This window comes from Ictidomys tridecemlineatus, chromosome 9, assembly GCF_052094955.1.
Source record: "Ictidomys tridecemlineatus isolate mIctTri1 chromosome 9, mIctTri1.hap1, whole genome shotgun sequence".
NCBI classification, from domain to species: Eukaryota; Metazoa; Chordata; class Mammalia; order Rodentia; family Sciuridae; genus Ictidomys; species Ictidomys tridecemlineatus.
The window spans coordinates 92691780-92698256 of record NC_135485.1 but is presented as its reverse complement, the minus strand read 5'-3'; the positions used below and the strand labels follow the sequence as shown (position 1 = coordinate 92698256).

General features: G+C 34.9%; 1 long non-coding RNA gene across 1 annotated transcript; it reads left to right on the top strand.

Moving 5' to 3' along the window:
- Positions 1-509: 509 nt before the first annotated feature.
- On the top strand, positions 510-6271 carry LOC144366531 (uncharacterized). The gene is made up of 3 exons (XR_013425589.1): positions 510-645; positions 3994-4122; positions 5823-6271. It is a non-coding gene; the product is annotated as an uncharacterized LOC144366531 (long non-coding RNA).
- Positions 6272-6477: the final 206 nt, after the last annotated feature.

Genomic DNA, 6477 nt, shown 5'->3' with positions numbered 1-6477 from the left:
CAGACTGGAGATGCAAGCTTCTACCTAATCCTCTGGGTGTCATTACCTCACCCCTGCCTTCAGCTATACCTGTGTCCCAAATCTTCAAAGAACAAACATTTGGCATTCTGAGTATGAGTGAGTGAGTAGGTCTGTGTGGTTGGGTGGCAGTGTGCCTGCCCAGGGGGGAAAAGGGAAATTGCAGGCAGGGAATGCTATCTGGACATCTGAAACCCACTGCATATTCTAGCCCTTTCCTCTCCTGCCTTGCAGGCTTCTGGGGCAGGTCCTGTAGGGGAGTGCCCAGGCAAATGGGCCCTGTATCATAGGTGTCCACACTGTGTAGGCACTTAGGTTGTGACTTCCTTTGCTCTCAAAAATCAATTGCAGCTCTTGTTTTAGCTTTCCATTTTTCCAAAAATTTCTTAAAATGTATACAATTATGTTCTATAATTCTGTTGTTCTTGATAGTTCATACTCTTTGTTTTTCTAATTCATTTTCTTTTGGTGTTATTTTAGGATACAGAGAAGATAAGCAGATATTTTAATCCACTGTGTTTATGAAAAAATATCCTTCAACACATTCTGGAGGAGAAAAATAAAGAAAATACAACCCAACAGGAGGAAAAGTTCTCTCCACCCCCTCATTTTCTTACCAGAGAGGAGGTAAGAAAATGAGGTCCAAAATTACATTGATATATTACAAATCAGCAAATACCGAGTCTAGGGCTTCTTGTTCAGCCTTATTTTATTTCCCCAAATTTACTCTGTGTTTTTGACTGTGAACTGAATTGAACTCACATAAAATTCAGAAAATATGGGGATGTTTTGAGCACTTGTTGAATTCAAAAAAGAGTAGCACAAAATTAATTTTTTAGCAATGAGAAAATTAATAAAAATTTATTTAAATATACAGTTCCAAATGTTTTTAAACTATATAAAATATTAGCATTTTATATATTGCACATATAAAACATTTGTATTTGATACAATATTGTATCTTATCCAAAAGATGATTTTTCAAAGTTATCATGGTTGAAGTATTTTGATATGCACGTTTTATAATTCAAATTATCTTTCTAAACTTAGAGAACTATACATCTGAATTTTTAGAATCAAGGAAAATTAGTTTTTGCATATTTTACTATTTCTGAAGAGATAGCCATATGTCATCTATATCCAATGCTAACTTGTATGGTTTGGATGTGGCTTCAATGTGTCCTCTAGCAGTTCATGTATGGAGTTTTAATCCCAGTTATGAAGTATTAAAAAGGTGAAAACTTAATCCAATTTTGGTGTTTAGAAGTTGATTAGTTTAGAAGTATATTAATATATGGATTAGTATAAGGAAAATATCAAGACATTCTGTTTGTATTAACATATTTTTAGGGGTCAATGAAGGAATGTAAGGCAAGATATATTGTGAAATGATCAGATGTACTTCTTCTTTTGACTGTATTAATACTATATAAAAAAAAAGACACAAGAGCCAGGCATGGTGGTGCAGGCCTGTAATCCCAGCAACTCGGGAAGCTGAGGCAGGAGGATTGCAAGTTCAAATCCAGCCTCAGCAAAAGTAAGGTGCTAAGCAACTCAGTGAGACCCTGACTCTAAATGAAATATAAAATAGGGCTGGAGATGTGGCTGAGTGGTCGAGTGCCTCTGAGTTCAAAACTAACCAAATAGAAGTAGAGGCTTTGGGAAGTGACTAGGATTAAATAAAATGATCAGGATTGAGGCCCCATGATTGAATCAGGTGGCTTTCTAAAGGAGGGAGACAGAGCAGAATACACACATACACATGTGTGCTCCCTGTTTCTTACTATATGATGTTCTGTACTGCCTCGGGAATCCACCAGCAAGAACGTCATTATTAGATCCACAATACTGGATCTCTACCACTTTGAGCCAAACTAATCCCTGTTTCTTTATAAAGTTACCTACCTTCAGGTATTTTATTATAGTAAAGAAAAACAGACTAATACACTAAGTTGATCTGAATCCTAGGACTCTTACAAGATGGATCTTTCAGAGAGAGACCTAAGGAGGTCATCTGTCCTACATAGCAGGTTTCTATTAAAGTGAAATTTTTATGCCTATTTTTCAGGTGAAATAATTGCAATATAATTAATTTCTGTCATTACCAAGGCAGTGACCTTGTCTCTTGCTCCACCACACCAAAGAAAAAAAAATTTTTAAAGTGTTTATAATTGGAATGAGATGGAACATCTATAAATAAATAAATACTACTAAATATGTACAAGTAGAAGAGTGTTTAATTCACTCAGGCTGCCTTAAAATACCATAGATTAGAAAGCTTATAAACAATAAAAATGATTTTGTTGCTGTTCTGGATGCTGAGGATTCCAAGGTTAAGAAGGCAACACATTTGCTATTTGGCCACACAGATTTCACTTTCCTGCTGTGACCTCACATGGTGGGAGGAGGTAGGCAGATCTCTAGGGTTTCCTTAATGAAGGCACTAACCAAGACAATTCCACAATCCTGACTTATCTTGGAAAGGCCCTAGTCCTGATTCTATTGAGGATAGGTCTGGACATGAGTTTGAGGGGTACACAAGAATTCAGACCTGAGCAGTCAGGGCTGTTCGGAGTTGTGTAGAACAAGAGAATCTAAGCCCCTGGTTGCCTGCATTGACTGAACCAGACATCAGACATGCCCTGGCCCATGAAAACTTGTTCTGGGTTATTTGCTCCCCCTATGTATCTCCTCAACTCTTCTCCAAAGCTACCACACCATCGGTAAGTGTCCTACCACCTCTCTCCTCTCTAGTGGGTAGCTCATCCAGGCCACAGTCAATGGGTGCTATTTCAGTTAACTAGTTTCACAGATGTCTGTATCAACCACATTGACCTGTGCTGCCTGTAGCCCCCCTTGCCATATTGATCTTGTTTTTGTCATATATTGATGTCTTTCTCAAAATATTTTATAGCCACTGGGTAAATATGACATCCAGATTTGATTCCCAAGAGCACTGAAAACTACTGACAAAGTACTATCTCAAATAATAGATCTCACAGGGATCATTTTTTGTAGCTTGTCTTAAAAAAAAATCTTACTTTTCTATAATGAAATCTGAGAATATAGCTGTTGGATCTACCTGAATATACAGGTAGACAGGAATCAATCATATAGCAATTATGTTTAAACTTTCCTTTTATAAGATTAGAAAAATATTGATAACTAATGAACAAAATATTTTACTTTGATAATATGTGACCGACCGTGTGCAACAGAAATCTAATGACTTCAGAGAAAAAAAAATATGCACTTATCCTCTTTTACCGAATTTTAACATTTTATGTACAGTGTAATTTCACGTATCTGTTTAACACCATTACTTAATTGGTCTGTGGGTTTGTCCTCATATATTTTATTTATTGCATTTTCTTTGTATACCTGTACTTGTTATATTAATTTAGAGACGAAACTATAAAGAGTAATGCCTCTAAACTTGAAAAGCCAAAAGAAGAAGAAAATACTAATTATCCCAAGTGCAGTGGAATTTCTGGGGAAATGATGTGAAAGTAAAGCAAACAATGTGACTTCATTTGCTAATTGAGTAGTTAAATCCATACTCAAGGGAGAGGTTTACCAAAATGTGTATTTAAACCGGCAGGTGATGTTTCTACCATAATAATAACATCATCCTAATTCTTTCAGGCTGATGAGAAAACTAGGTACAACTTTTCCTTCCCAGGGTGTGGCAAATGTGAAGTTTTAAGCTGATTAAAAACACAGACATCTCTTAAATGTATGAAGCTTGCATTTAACAAGTGCAGAGCTAACGTTTCTCCATAGTGTGATGATCCTGAATGTGAGAAAGTGGGAAGTTTTATGTGCTGTTATTGCCTTTTTATTTAATGCTCTAGTTGTTGATCTTGTTGTTAAGCCTTATAAATTCTTTTATTCTGACTTGCATTTTATTCTGCTTTTAATCAGTAGGTTGGTAGTAAATGATCCAAATCTGTTCACTCAATTTTCTGCTTTTAGTTTCAACTTTGGAAGCAAAATGACCATCCCAAACATCTTTATATGGAATACACTCTCCTGAGTGGGATGTAGAATCATTCTTTACTGTTATAAGAATGGTAATGCCTACTTACAAAAATATTCACGGTGGTAAGTAATACTTATGAATTTCTTACACAAAATCCTTGTAAAATATTTTAAACATTGAAATTCTTTCATGAAATGATAACAAAAGTAAAAAATAATTAGGGAGAATAATTTGTAAGCGCAGGGAATATACGTGATTAAAATAAAATATTTCTATGGAATAATTACTTTTAATATAGAATGAATTTGGATGTCACAAATTAATGAAAAGCAGAGATCCAAAAATTTTTAGCTAATAATCTTTTCTGCCAGAAAAAGATAGCAAGAAAAAGAGAAACAAAGACAACTACTAATAGACAAGATGAAAATACTTATTCATGTAATTATTTATTCTCCACACTGCTTCAAAAAATTATTTCAGGTAAATATATTTAGAGGTGAATATTGAAAGTTTTATTTAAAAAAAACAGTTTTGTGTTGGTTTGCTTTTTCCTCAACAAAGCACAGAGTCAGATATGAAATACCAACCAATATGTTCAATATCAATGGCAGGATGTGTTTCTCAAATGTCCTAAATCTCACACCAATTGCCATTCCTAGACAGGAAATGAGTGCTTTGGTTGAGCAGGTCCAGAGGAAAATAGTATAAATTATACACTTGCACATCAATTAAGGGCAGTTAGCAGTTATTTGTATAAATGGCTTCCATACCACTAGGTACTGAATGATGGGGGTTGTTTAGATTTATCAATGATTCTCAATCACCTGACCCTTAATTATAGCCTGCTCTTCGAACCTGTGGTTGAGTGCATGTTCTGACATCTGAATCTTGGCATGAAGTTGTTTGGGTCACCAGGTTAAAACAGAATCCATTATATTAAGACTTCAGGGACTAATGCTGGTGATCACTTTCTCTATTTACTACTGTTGTATTGAACAAGTCAAGACTACATGCAGAGTTTTTCATTAAATGACTGAAGTTAATTTAAAATAAGGGCTCTTTGGTAATGGTAACAGATTGACCTTATTATTCTTGGCTTTTCCTGTATCATTTTGCTGGACTAATTTTATTATGGAGCATCACTTGTGCCTTGTATCTAGAATAAAGCAGTTCCATTTATCAAAATGAATTCTGAAAGACTTTATCAATCAAGGACATAACATTTAAGAAGTTTTTATTATTATTATTATTATTATTATTATTATTATCATTATCATTTCTGGAAATAGTAGAAACAAAATGTGTTTTGTGCTACCGAGAAAAATCTTGCCTAGGACTTGAGAATTTATCAAGAATTTAATGAGAAAAGATGTGATCCTGAGTTGAAGCAGGAATGTGAAATGATTTGGAAAACGTGTCTCAATGTGTTGGGAAAACCTAGATATTGCACAGACTGCAAACCAAACATCCCCACCTGTCCCTGACCCCACCCAAAGGATAATGAAAACTAGATCAACCTTTTAAAAACAACTGAAAACTAGTCAGAGCAAATCCATGAAGCCTTGAAACTAGGTCATATAGAGTCTTGAATTTAATAATATTTATCTTGATTCTTCTTTTATTGATTTTTAAAATATGACAGCAGAATGCATTACAATTCATATTATACTTATGAGCATTTTTTTCATATCTCTGGTTGTATATAAAGTATATTCACACAAATTTGTGTCTTCATACATGTATTTTGGATAATGATGTTCATCATATTCCTCATCATTTCTAACCCCTGTCACTTCCCTTTCCCTCCCAACCCTCTGCCCAGCTATCCCTCTCCTTTGTCTGTACCCAAAGGACTTAAAAACAGCATACTACAGGGACACAGTCACGTCAATGTTTATAGCAGCACAATTCACAATAGCTAAACTGTGGAACCAACCTGGATGCCCTTCAATAAATGAATGAATTAAAAAAAGGTGGCCTATATACACAACGGAATATTACTCAGCAGCAATGAAAGAGAATAAAATCATGGCATTTGTAGGTAAGTGGATGGGGTTTGAGAAGATAATGCTAAGTGAAGATAGCCAATCCCAAAAAACCTAATGCCAAATATTTTCTCTGATATAAGGAGGCTGATTCATAGTGGGGTAGGGAGGAGGAGCATGGGAGGAATAGACGAACTCTCTTGATTCTTCTAATTTTCTTCCTATGAAAATGAAACCGTTGTGTGATGTAAACAAACAACTCCTCATCAATACACTCTAAAAACAAGCAGAATGAATTGACTTAGTTGTCTCCTATCTGTCTCTACTCTTGTCACTGTTGCAAATGCTTCAGGTTTTTATTCACAAACATGAGAAGATTAGTATCACAGTATGGCGAACATATATTATACAGCCATTTTTTAATACTACGGCTTCATAGTATGATAATCATTGCTTCTATATCTGCTTCAAATTACCAACAAGTCTCATTGA